The 14,265-nt window shown below is 42.4% G+C and overlaps 1 protein-coding gene across 1 annotated transcript in view; it reads right to left on the bottom strand.

The window, feature by feature from the left end:
- The window catches only part of Arhgap24 (Rho GTPase activating protein 24), a 600,446-nt gene extending 586,881 nt beyond the window's left edge, over positions 1–13,565 (bottom strand). Inside the window, exon 1 of the mRNA XM_040747531.1 lies at positions 13,545–13,565. The gene's annotated coding sequence lies outside the window, so the exon portion shown is untranslated. The remainder of the gene's footprint in view (positions 1–13,544) is intronic.
- Between the last annotated feature and the right edge of the window lie 700 nt (positions 13,566–14,265).

The raw sequence follows: 14,265 nt of genomic DNA, 5'->3' as shown, positions 1-14,265 counted from the left end.
TCTGCGTTTCAGGACAGCCTATTTCTCTTATGTCTGCTATACTACAGGCTCCCAGGCTTATAAGCTTCTGGATAATGCCCTTGTCTCTGTCTCCTGCCACATTGTAGAAGTGCTAGGATTATAGATCCTGCATCCGTTTTTTTATTTTTTTTTTTAATGTGTGTTTTAGAGATCAAAATTAGGTCTTCAGGCCTGTGCCACAAAACTGCTTTCTAAAATGATCCCTCTCATGAGCTCATCCCTTCCTCTTTGGCGTTCCAGTTGACAAATCAAACCCTGTTCTTTACTCCTTCCTTTGCATCCAGTAGAAAGGGTGTCTCTGTGAGAATGTTCATACCTACACACTTTCTGTGAGTGATAATAAACTGCGCTCCCAGTCAACAAGAAAAGCATGTCTTTTCCCATGTGAAAGGGCTGGGTTTAAAACAACAAAGACTGGCAATACAAGGATGGCTACTTAGGAAAAGGAAGAAGATGGGCAAGAAGGACAACTGGGGATAATGGAGGGTCTGAATGTGATCAAAGTCTGTATTAGATAGATGCATGAAAACAACACAACAAAACCCATTCTTTTATACAATTAATGCATACTAACACACAAAAAAAAATAAGAGGGAGGGACCTTCCACAGCTTCTCTTCCTCCAGCCTTTGTATAAGCAGCTCTCATTCACGCAGGATCGCTTTAATTATTAGAGAGTGTCATATTAAAATGAGTCAAATATTATGCCCTACTATTCCTGTCAAAATAGCATGGACATTGGAAAGTGAAGCTGAGTACATAAAAGTGGCTTTCCTTCTCAATGAAAGTAGGCCCTTTATAGTTCCCTCATGATGTAGCTAGCTCATCGAGTTGCCTAATACTACTTAAACGTAGCACTTTCATCACTCTTGTGAGAGAAAGGTTCTCAAGGAATAGTCATTTGTGTCTTTATTTATTTCATAAATGCCTTCTACAGACTTTACTTATTGAATATGTGTGCTAATACAGCTTAATATTTGATTCAGGGTAGAAGGAGGGAATACTGGAATTCTTTCAACCTACTACATTTTTAAATACAAACTTATTTTATTGAATTTCATCTTTGTATCCATGGTACCTAGCCACTAATATGAGTTTCACTACATGTCATTTAATCCAACAAAAAGTCACTATTCCTCTTGCACTTGAGCCATCCAAAAAAATAGATGGCATAAATTCTTTAAAGGGGTCTTTTCCATTCACACTCAGAATTTACCATGATGCCTGTAAGTAACAGGCATTCACTGTAAAAGGAATGAATTCCTCCAGAGTGAGTAGATATCCTTAACTATTGAAGTCAGTCAATTTTCTAAGCTCAAATACTTTTCCTATGCATCTCTCATTATTTCCTATTCCATGCCTCATAAAATGCCACGATTATCCTTTCATTTTCAAATTGTGAACTTTGGAACCATTTGGAATTTGGGGATTTTTCTCCACCCCAGAACCCCGGATTCTTCAGTAAGTCTCCAGCAACAGTGATGATAGTATCACACCTGACCTTTCCAATCTAATGAGGGATACCATTTCAGTCCTTAAATGAGAAAAGTGACATTAACAGCTTTCATTGCTAATGAGGCACTTTCTCGTGATATTACAGAGTTCCCTTTAGGAATCATTCTTTGAATTACTGAAGTATTCTATTTACAGAATAGCCCCCTTCCCATCTTCCTATCACAGTGGTGAGAGCATCTGCTCAGACAGCGGCTCCCAGCATCAGGAACCACACATGGCATCCAAGAGTGAGCTGCCAGTGTTCAGTCAGGATGTGATCAAGGAAACTGAAGGTGAATACACAAAATGCTTATTCCTATTTATCTTTGCACATACCAACCAGAAGATACATTCTTCATTGCCAGCTGGAGCAGACAACAGACTGTTTGCACATAGATATAAGACATAATTCTTACTTTTAAATTGACAGATTTTGGAGAAAGCTTTGGGGTGAGGAATCCAAAATGAAGAACCCACTAATAGAACAAAGCATAAGAAAGGTTGTCCAAGAACTAAGAATTTGCTGAAGACATTTTAGGAAAGATACAGGCTTTCGTCATGTTTTGTCAGGCTCTCCGGTAAAGGTCTGTCTATATCATTTTAGATGTAATGTGAAATACAAATGACTAATTTGGAAAACTTTGTGGTGGACATAGAGTGATGCTGATGTTTTAGATGACAACGCAATTTCAAAAGTAGAGTCCGTGGCCTCTAGTCAATAAGACACAGTAAGAGAGACACCTCCTGCTTTAGATGCGATGCAATGACAACTACATATGCACAGGGAAGGCCCAGGTACACAGCTCTGTTTTAATCTGACCTCCCAATCCAGGCAACAGACAGACTGCATTTTTGAGGGACGTAATCCCAAGTAGAGGAAGTAAACAAAAAGGGGGGAAGGTGACAGAGATGGAGGGAGGTCACCTGAAGATATTAGACATGTCTGATTGATGACCTCAGGGGACTGTCTTCTGAGATGTTATATGAATTACTTCCCAGTCAAAGCAGAAGAGAGGCTCTCAATGCCACTGGCTAGCCACTTCCAGTCTGTGAACATTTGAGACCGTGTTATCACATGCTTCCTGGGTAACTGGTGAACACTACCTGGGTTGTGCCTCAGTCCTGTCTCCTTGTCATTTCTGTGATTGAGGAAAGGGAGCAAAGAGACCTTTCTGCATTAAAGATGCTTTTGTCAGGACACTTTATCACAGCAACACAAACAGAACGAGGACATAGACCTAGTCTGATCTGGACTGGGGAAATGAGATGGCTCAGTCAGCAAGAGCACTTGCTGCACAAGTGTAAGGACTTGAGTTAAAATCCCTAGCACTCACGCAAAAAGCGTAACTCCAATGCTGTGGGGGTGATGACAACAACAGGATCTCAGAGCATGCAGGCTGACAACCTAGCTTCCTGGGAGATGCCATCCTGAGAGAATGGAGGAGATGGTGGTTGAGCAGGGCACCCAGCATCCTCTCTGGACTCTGCTCATGCACACACACACCACAGTACACACACACCACACACACATACTTACATACCATAGTGCACACACACCCCACAGTATACACACACCCCACAGTACATATACATGTACCACAAGGCACACACACACACACACCACAGTGCACATACACACACCACAGTGCAATATATCCCATACACATACTCACATACCAGAGTATACATACACACACTATAGTGCATACACACACCACAGTGCACATATGCCACACACACATACTCACACACCACAGTGTACATACACACACCACAGTGCATACACACCACAATACACACACACACCATAGTGCACATACACATATACCACAGTGCACACCCACACAAACACACACATTTATATACACACAGAAAGAGCACAGTGTGCATACAGTCATTTTAACAATGTGAATTCATTCCATTGAGAATGTGCTATACATATTTAAGTACTGAAGCCCTTGTTTTCGTTTATAATCGTTGCTTCTAGTTTACTTTTCATGACAAAACATACTTCATCAGGAAATATTTCTTGCCAATAAAAACACAAATGAAAATGAGATATTCTGTTTTGATATCTAACTCCAGTAAATCTCTGGGACACCAAAACAGGAAGTTTACAGGGTAGGGTACAGATACTTTACCAAGCCCCTCTTTTTACCTGGATGATATGTGGTTTTATTGACTCATGGCACTGCCTAGTGTTGACACAAGGTGTGAAGTCAGAGTTCCCCACTGATTCATGTTTTCTGCCTTTGCATCCTTCCAGGGGGACAGATGTCACTCTGTCTGATAGCAGAAGGACACGTGTGAAGTGACTTCTCCTCTACATTCCCCTTGAAATCCTTAGTCTTCTAAATCTAAAGAGATCCCTTTCACCATCAACTGTGGGCCCTCAAATGGATGGCGTCAGCTTTGCCTTCCAACAAAAGGGCAGTTAAGTGGTTGAACATTTCTACTGAAAAGAAATCATGGAATAGAGCACCATGTAATCTAACCGTCTCCTTTTGACAGCCCAAATCAGATTACCCGCCTCTGTAGACCGCACACACCACACTTCCCTCAGTCAGTAGCAGTGGGCAAATCAATCTCCCTCATTTCCTCAGGCTTTCCCAGAGAATCCTTGCCCAGGTTGGCAGTAGGATTACCGTTAACCTCTTTGACAGCACAAGAAAGCCAGGAGTGTAAATATAATTAGTGACTCCTTTCTGTATGTCCTAGTAGACACTGTCTGCCTGAGGAGGTTGAATATAGCAGCGAACAAAGGGGTTGGAGGGGACAAAGGTAATGGGTGCTGGGGTGGGGTGGGCGGGGTCCAGCACAACGCAGAACAAGCAGAAGGTGCACTGGAGAGACTTCCCAGACTTTGAGGGTGGCGTGCCAGGCTTATTTAGCCCTGAAAGCAGACAACTATTAAACAGGCCCCTACTCACTGCATCAAAACTGTTTTCAGCAATAATTGTAAAATGGGGTGAGTAATCTCTAAAAAGTTACAAAGACAGAAATTTTTCTTTTATTAAATGTTGCATTACAGAATACAGACACTTTTTTCTTGTTAGACAGTTTCAAACAGGGAGGGAGACTACAATTTTACATGTCATCTGCTACCTATATCTGTCTTTTTCTCAACAAAGATACTGTTCATTTTACGTCCCAAGCCTCGTAAACCATGAACTAGCTCAGTGGTCCCCAATCTGTGGGTCACTACCATTGGAAAATGCCTATTTCCAGAGGTCTTAGGAACCCCCAACCATAAATTTATTTTTCTTGTACTTCATTAATTGTAATTTTTCTACTGAGTGGTGTCTCAGCTCCTAAGACCATCAGACACTCATGACCCACGGGTTGAGAACTGCTGAGCTAGCTAAATTTTTCTCTATTAGTTGCCATGGGTCTTTCATGAGACTAGCACATGGCCATCGGAGGCAGCTAGAACTCTTTGATAGTTCTTTCAGTTGAAAATTCTGAAGCCACTGAGGCAGCTGTCTTTCTCAGAACTCTGAGTAGTCTTGAATTCTTCTGTGTAGCCTGTCTTTCTATATTTCTGTCTCCCATATCATGGTGTAAAGAGGTTTCTGTTCCTTCCCCCGTATCTTTCATAGGCTTTTCTATCAATAAATCAATTACAATTCTCATCTTATGTTGTTTTCTCTTCTCAGAGGACCCAAGCTGAAACTCAACTTGATAATGACCTGTCTAAGAATAACATTCTTTGTCTTTTAAAGCTGAAAATAACAAAATCCATCAGGGATTTAATAAGGACTAAGTGAGACATGTCTTGGCAGCCAGCCCCTAGCACATACAGTTAACAAACATTGGTACCCCCCTCAAGGTTTATAAATAAGTAAATTTCCATGATATCAGTAAGCATCTTCTATAATACATGTTAGTTATGCTACATAAGTAAGTTTTGAAAACATTAAAGGCAAATGATCCTGTATGTGATATTATCTACCTGGTCTGGAACACAGGCACAAAACCAAAATTTTCAGAGGAAATGATTATTAATAATGCATATATGTCACATACATGTTAATTATGCTACATAAGGAAGTTTTGACTCAAATTTTTCAAAATCAAAGACATATGACTCCTGTCAACTAACATCTCTGAACCTCGAGAAAATCTAATTCAGATTCCTGCCTGTCTTCTCGAGTGTGAATCTTCAAACACAATTCATAGCCTATGCCACCAGTTCAGGGGGGCATGCTATCAACAGAAAGCCGTTGATAAGCACATGGTCGGGAAGTGGCAAGAAGACTACAATATTATCCAAAAAGAACAGTGATAGGAAAGGAAAGGGGAAACAAAAAAAACTGTGTTTTTGTCACTACAAAATATAAATAAATATGAGAAACAGGTATAAAATCCTGTTTTATACACATTACTTAAAATCTCTATGTGGGGCAAACTCACATGAAATCACATAGAACCCCTGAGAAAATGTTAGGGGTTATGTTCTAACTTGCTTTCTGTTGCTATGGTAAAAATCTGACCGAAAGCAACTCAAGAAGGACAAGGTTACAGTTCACTGTCAAGGGAAGCCGAAATTGGTAAAATGTTTGCTAAAAGCCAGGCAAGGTTCACACTCACAATCCCAGCACTGGAAATGCAGACAGCCTAATTCCATAGCTTACATGTGGATCTCTAACTATGTCTCCAAAAGCAAGATGATGTCACCTAAGAAATGACAGAGGTCATCTTACACACACACACACACACACACACACACACACACACACACACAAGATCTGAGTATAAATTCTCACATATACATCCTTTTTAGCAGTTTTATGCTTCAACAGATATATCCTTCTTGATGCCTTCTTTATCTTATTTGCTTATATTTATACAAGTTTTCCTTTTTATACATATTCATGGATTTTTAACAAAATGGATCACACTACAGCTATTCTTCTGTGATTTCTTTTTAATAACTTAGTAGTATGCCAGGGAAGTTTTCATAATATTTATAAAGATCATTAAAAAAGAACTTCTCCCCCCCCCCAAGCAAGCCGGGCGGTGGTGGCACACGCCTTTAATCCCAGCACTCAGGAGGCAGAGGCAGGCAGATCTCTGTGAGTTCGAGGCCGGGCTGGATCGACAGCCTCCAAAACAATACAGAGAAACCCTGTCTCGTAAAACCAAAAAAAAAAAAAAAAAGAAACCCCCCACCCCGCCCAAGAAAGACAAAAAGCACAAAGAATGCTCCCTTGATGACTGTCAAAGGAAATTGGAAGTCTAGGAGACACTGTTGTCCAGTTTTATTCCCAGGAGATGGATGTCAAACATACACATCCCACAGTAAATGTGGAAGTGCAGCTTGAGAAAACCTGGGTTCAGCAGGACAAGCTGAAATGGAATGGGGGAGGGGCTGTCCTAAACAGGCCTGAACATTCTAACTCCAGACATGAGACTGCATGGTTTATAATGCACGTGGTGGAATGAAGTAATGGGTAACTTCTGAGACACAAGCATGTTTGTGCTATGCATTCCCTTGCAGTAGGTTCAGCTGGCTGCAGCTCACTGCATTTACCTATGATTTCACTTAAGACTGTGTGAAAGGAGAGGCGCTCAGAGTGTCTCCAGTTATAATTTAAAGCTATTTCATGTTCTGTACAATAGCAGAATTTATGTATTCTGTTGGTCCTATTAGGAATGTTTTCATTGAAAGAAGCAATTTTAAGAATAAAGAAAAACTGTCATTTAATTGTTTTTTTAATGGTGCAAGGTCCTGGGGAGATAGCTTGCTAGTTAAGAGCGCTGGCTGCTCTTCCAGGGGACCTGGGTTCTATTCCCAGCACCCACATGAGAGTTCACTCCAGTTCCAGGGGGGTCCAATGCCCTCTTCTGGCTACTGTAGGCACTGCACAAAAAATAGGGCACAGACATAGACAGGTAAAGCACCCATAAACATAAAATAGTAGGATAATTAGTTAAATGACACATCAAGTTGTCCATTGATCTTTTAGATAAGTGATACACACTTATTTTATGTGGATGGACAAAAAAACTGAAGCTTTCTATAATATCTTCACATTTCTCTTTTGAATTAGCTAGTATCAATCAACTAATTTCCCAATATTAGAGATAAAACAAAATAGTCTCTAACACATAAAGCTGATGACGGGACACTTTCTACAGTCACTTTTTTATCTTGGCTAAGGCCTCATGCCTCAGAAACTTACATTTTACCCCTATTTATGCCCCCACCAGCTTCAGATGATATTCACAGGGAGAACAAAGCTCAACTCTGCTTCCTCTTGGACACTTCTTAAGGTAAGGGGCATGGACTCTAGACTTACATGTATTTACCCCTTCAAGTACTCAGTTTCCTTCAAAGAAGATGGAAACAGACTGTAAATTCCTTACTAAAGTGTCTGTTAGAGAAAACCATGGACTCCAATCTTGTATGGGAAGAACACAGTGCTAAGCCAGACTTCCATATGGTATTCACACAATCATACAGTTTTCCAGTCACCTCATTTAACTGGACATATTTGCACCCCCATAACATGCTGCAGATCATTTCCCTATTGGCCCAAGATTTCCCCATCTGTGCCATTTGACGACTTTCCAGTATACTTTGGAAAATTAACCAAGCATTTCCATAAAATCCTGATGAGATCAATTACTGCTAACACTCCTAAGTACCTGGGGAAGCTGCAGCAGAGGAACCGGAGGTGAATGAACCAAGCCTTCTGAACACCGAGTTTCTTGGTTAAAGAACACCTAAGGCCGTTGGGTGTATTTATTAGTTTTGTTTGGCATTTTTTTTCATTCTAGAGAAAAAAGTAGTTACAAGAACAGGCCAGCAAAGGGACCACAGAGAAGAATGTCTGATCATGTCAGCTTGAGGTGGGCTACAATTGTGCCCTCTGCTTCCTGAGTAGACAAACATTCTAAAAACTTCCGGTTCTTGGCACAAAGACAGAGTGAATTGCCTGACTGATACATTTCAGGAAAGAGTTACTCGTGGATGTAACTGCTACTCTGTCATGGATGTAACTGCTGCTCTGTCAGCTCACCCTTGAGTCTGGCTACCTACACAGTGGAGGCCTTTAGCTCTTATTATTCAAGCTCGTATAGCAGAGGATCAACTCTGCCTCCAAAGTGGAAATTCAATTCGGAGGAGTTTTAGAACATGATACCTTGATCTAGGAATGCTGAGAAAGACATGAAATGCAGTCTGGGTGGCAAACATAACATCGGGCCTTAAGGACTGGGTGAGGATGTTGACTTTGTGGCTTTTGTGGCAAGGTTGCAGCTGGATGCACAGCTGTGTGTTTGTGCCTCTAACCAGTGCAGCTTACACAGCAGCCTTAGATCTTGAACTTTAAAAAGATGAGATACTAGAGGACTTTGTGGTCGGAGGTCATGGTTTATGGTGGCTTGGTCACATATGTGCAGCTGCTTTATACAGTAACAGTCTAATTTTCCCAACCAAGGCTTCCAGTGTCTTAAATAATACCGCACAGACCACAGAGACTTTTGGAAGCCAGTAGTAGTAATTTAACCTTGGTGTGCTCACTGTATGTAAATAGTAAGTGGCATGTCTGTTGTTGGGCTTCCTGTTTCTAAACTATGTACACAGTCGATGCTGTTTAAGTACACAGGCATGTTCATGTAATGAGGACTTTGGAAAATATGATGAAGTCGTAGGTATGTTTGGGCCAGATACAGTGTCTTCAAGAAGAGAAAAGGCCCATTCTCCTGAACCAACCCAAGAGTGCCATCCTCAAAAAGTTTCAAAGACTGTCAATCCAGAATCTGTTAAGGGTGCTTCTTCAGCTACACTGAGCCCAAGCTAGTGTAAGTGTTCTTGTAGCTGTGATTTCATGACAGAAGCAAAGGGTCCACCATGGGGGACATGAAGGACATATGACTAAGACTACTCCACATGAGATTATCTGCACAATTCCTGGAAAGTGTAGCTGCATGGTTCGCCAAAGAGCCAAGAAGCCCCTGCAAGCCACTGTGAGCAACACAACCCCGCTAGCCTGTCACAGACCCCGCTAGCCTGTCACAGAAGAAGGAGGCTGTGCTCCCTTCAAGAGCTGGCCCTCCTGCTAAATCCTGACCCGTGTAGGCAATCAGTCCCTGTGAAACCCATTTCTCAGGTCTCAGAGCCTGAAAACTACCAGGAATGGAGAAGCACCTCAGACTAAAGTCAACATCCCCACCCTGTCCTCTGGTCTCATCAAGTGGCTTCTAGAATCTTTGGCACTGCCAAATGCTGTGTCTCTCCAAAAATTCTTTTCTAGAATCCAGAGATGGTTCCTGTAAATTCCATAGAAGGGCCCACACCATAATAAGCTTGCTTTAAAAATTTGTGGTACGTCAGAAACTTGACATGGAATCCAGACAATAGCTGAAGCTGTGGAGGAGCCACACACAGGTCCCCTCAGACACAGCGAGGCTGGGGTGCTGACAGCAGCTGACTTCACACAGCGCTGACGCTGACCTAAATGAGAAGTTGGGGGGAGTTTGTTTTGTTTTTATCTAATTTCTTTCTTTTTTTGTTTTTTCTTTTTGTTTTTTATTTTTACGAGACAGGGTTTCTCTGTATTGTTTTGGAGGCTGTCGGTCCAGACCAGCCTCGAACTCACAGAGATCCGCCTGCCTCTGCCTCCCGAGTGCTGGGATTAAAGGTGTGAGCCACCACCGCCTGGCCTTTATCTAATTTCTTTGAAATCTTAGAACTGAAAACCATTTGAATCTGGGTTTCTATTCAAGAGTTTAAGTTTGTACTTTAATTTTTGTAGGAGGATATATAAGTGGACAGAGAAAAATCTAGTTTGGGCACATTGTTATCAGAATAACTTCATGTGATTATCTAATAGCATTCCAAACCCCCCTAATAAGCTTGTACAATGAATCTGGATAATATTTGGGCTGAAAATGGAAAGTGAGGGGTCAAACTTTCAGATATATTATACAATGCCTCTTTTAGACATTTGGGGTAAGGAGAGATGTCTCTCATGAACACTTCCATACAGAGCCAAGTAAAGTCAAGACGTTAAGTGGCTAAACAGTCACCTCATGACACTGGACCAAGCTGCCTTGATATCCAGATAGGCTGCATTCCATACACAGTGTGCTGCCTGGAGACAGTGGGGCAGGGTTTTTAAGTCTTTACCTCCCATTCAGTTTTCTCTAATGGGGATTTTCCAAGGTTTCACACCCTAGGAACTGAGTCAGTTCCCGCACTCATCAGTTCGGGAGGAACTAGATGGGCATAGCTCAACCCTGAAGATGAAACATTCTTGAAGAAACCAGCTGCCCTGGGAAGGACTTTTGGTAAACAGGGAACTTCCCAAGCATGAATATTCACAATCTGAGTTTGCTCCACCTGGGCCTGCTGTTTAGAATTAGTATATGCTCAGGGTTGCTGTATCTGTAGGTTCATTCAAAATTACTTTATCAGTCATGAAGAAGAAAGGTGACGTTTCAACCTCTACATCTCTGCCTCATGCATATGAATATGACTGATACATGTGTGTCTGCTTAAGCAAGGAAACCCATGCCATCATTTATTGGGCTTTCTTAAGGATGTGCAAGATGCAGGAAGAGGACATTGTCACTGCATTCCATCCCCTGGGGATTGACTCCAAGGGGAGATGCAAAAGGGAGATGCCTCCCCCAAGTCAACAGGAGAGGGAGCAGGAGCACAAAGAGATGCACCACCTGAGTGTCCGCCCTTCCACATGTGTACAAGAGTCTGGAATACCTTTGAGCATCTGAGCTTAAGAGGCCAAGAATTCTTGTCAGAAAACAAGAGTTGGGTCAGACAAAAGCTAGGAGGAAATCAAAAGCAGAAGATCAGCTGTGTGTGCAGCAGTGCAAGCTGCACCATCGGCGGAAGATGAACTACCAATCCCCCCACTCCCCACCCCCACCCCCTGGCTCCCCACCCCGGAGTTAGCATCTGTATCAAACATCCAAGACGATGGGCCTTTAGCAAGATGACAATGTGCAAAAGAAGCCAGAGTGCTGAAGAAACCCGGGGGAAACAGAAAGGAAAAGGCTTCATTCCAGCCACTCAGTTGATCTCATTAACAGTCCATGCCAGCAGCTCAATGGCTGTTTAGAGTTTGGGACACTTTTCATTTCCTGTATGATGCCTGCCAATTCCTTGAGTCAAAACTGTTGCTCTTCCCTGTAAATCAATTTTTCAACAAAAAACCTAAAGCTTGGTTCGCCCAAGGTTTTCACAAAGTTAAGCCATCAGCTGAATCAAGGAGTGGAGATCAGAAGGAGGAGGGCTAAACAAACCCCCATCTTCCTCAGCTTTAGGGTTTCCCATGATCCATGCTTTCAAGAGAAAATGAATAGACAGTACTGTCTCAGAAAAACCCAAACCTGACTTCGTTTGCTCCTTTAGATCAATTGTGTGAACTGTTCGCCCAACTCTTTGTCTATTGCTTGCTGGCTTGTTAGCTTGAGAAAGGGTCTTCCTTGGTCATCCTGGCTGGTCTGGCACTCACTTCACAGCCCAGCCTGGAATGAAGCTGTGACATTCCTCCTGCCTCAGTCTCCACAGTGCTGGGATTACATGCATATACAAGCCCACGTGTGTCAGAAGGTAAACCTGACTTTATTCCCACCCTCAACACTGACCAGGAGAAAACTCCATGCCACTTTGTCTTCAAGTGACTTCAGTACACAGCAAGGCATGGTTTACATGAATGAAAAAGATTTTTTAAAAAAACATGTCTTTAGATATTAGCACTGTCCAACTGTTACCAGCCTGATTCTCTATACAAAAAATTTGAAGTGTGGAATGGAAAGAAAGCCCAACAGTGAAAACTAACCAGAATAACCTGACCCTGCCCCCTCTGCAACCACCAATAATGACCTGACTAAACAGCTCTAATTAGTAAGCATGCAGACAAGCTGGAGGAGATCAATGGGCACTGAGGACTAAGCAGGGTTAGACCAGAATGGAAAATGCTACCTGGCTGTTGTGAACCCTCAGGGTTGTAATCAAACATATTTGATTCCACATTATTCACACACACACAAACACGTGCATGTATACACACACAAACATTTATACACAAATACTTACATGCAAACACACACACACACACACACACATACACAGACACTATGAGCAAGTTTCAGAGCCATAGTCTGGCTTAATCATAGAATTAGAGTCTTGCACGTAATTTTGTCTGTAACTTGTTAGTTGTTCCTGTCACTCATGCAAAACAGACCAGGAACACATTTTCCCACCTCTGGGAGTTTGGAAGTAATATACAGCAGGAAGACTCCTTAAAAAAATCTAACTCCCCTCAGGATCAAACGGATCCCCAGGTGAGCACAATAAGCTGGTATCGGAGAGACCAACTGTTTGCTGTCTCCCTTGTTTTTCCTCCTCTCACTGAACTACGAACAATCTTCCTCCATCATCACAGTCAGCTGAGAAAACGTTAGCTAATCTGCAGAAACATCTTGACAAAAACCCATGCCGACTATGTTTTGTCCTCAGGTAACTGGCTCCCCCAGGACGCAATTGCCACTGAGTGGGAGCTTCACACTAGAAACGCCTATTCATAATTGATGCTGACACTTAATACAACCTCTTCCTGGCATAATATTCACTTTAAATCCCGGGGAATGGAGCTGGAGGGTTTCAGGCTTAGTCTGTGTGCTCCTCACCCACCTGAACACATCTGTGACCTCAGAGTCCCTAAAATACTCTTTTCAGAGGACAAAAATCATACAAGGTCTCCATTTCCATCAACCTTTAGCAGGAAAACTATCAAAGACAGAATGAAACCATTGCATCAAACTTAATACAGCAGCCACCTAGCAAAAACACAGCATGCACATGAAGCCAGCGTTTGCCTCACCAGAAAGTCACAGAGCCTCGCAATTCAGTTTGATAAAAAATAACGCTCACCGCTTTACTCTAACAGCATGGATATTAACCTTCCTTCAAGACAGGGATTTCGAGTTGGACTTTTGTGGCTTACCTAAACTGTTGCTACTCACTTTCTACACAAACAACAAATGAATAAATTGTACCTGGGTACTCACAGCAGAGATCTCAGCTCTAGCCCTTAACATGAGACGTGGCCGCTGCAGACTGAACAGGGCTACTGTAGGGAGCTACTCTAGTTTCCTTACAAAGCAGCGCCCCCTGGTGGCTGCTAGGAACCGATCAAGGCGGGCTCGCCGGGCACGTGATAGGATTTGTTTACTATCAAATTATGCATTGTCAAAACACTCCTGCGAGAACAAAAGCTGACCCTGGAAGTGCAGGGCACAGGTTCTGAGCTTATTCTCCGACTCTGTGGGGTTTGTAAACGGAAAAGATGTTTAAACATCACTCCCATATCACCTCTGGAGGTGCCGCTGATGAAAGTATAATCTTCCCCAGGAGTGTTTTTTGTTTGTTTTTTATTTTGTTTGTTTGTTTTTGCTTTTGTTTTTGGTTTATTGAGACAGGGTTTCTCTGTGTAACAGCCCTGGCTATCCTGGAACTTGCTAACCAAACAGAGCATGGTGATACACACCTGTAATCCAAGCTCTGGAGATGTGGAGGCCGGAGGGTCAGCAGCCTAAATCATCCTCAGGTTCATAGCAAGTTAAGGCCAGTCTGGGCTGCATGAGACCCTGCCTCCAAAACAGGGTGTATTTCTTTCACTGACTCTGATTCCAGGGGCAAGTGTATTTCTTTGGCCCTGCTTTCAGGGTCAAGGTACATTTCTTTGGTTCTGGTTGCAGGGCCAAAGTGTGTTTCTTT

Source organism: Mesocricetus auratus, unplaced genomic scaffold (assembly GCF_017639785.1).
Source record: "Mesocricetus auratus isolate SY011 unplaced genomic scaffold, BCM_Maur_2.0 Super-Scaffold_100006, whole genome shotgun sequence".
NCBI lineage: Eukaryota > Metazoa > Chordata > Mammalia > Rodentia > Cricetidae > Mesocricetus > Mesocricetus auratus.
The sequence above is the reverse complement of the archived record's forward strand: the minus strand, read 5'-3'. Positions and strand labels throughout refer to the sequence as shown.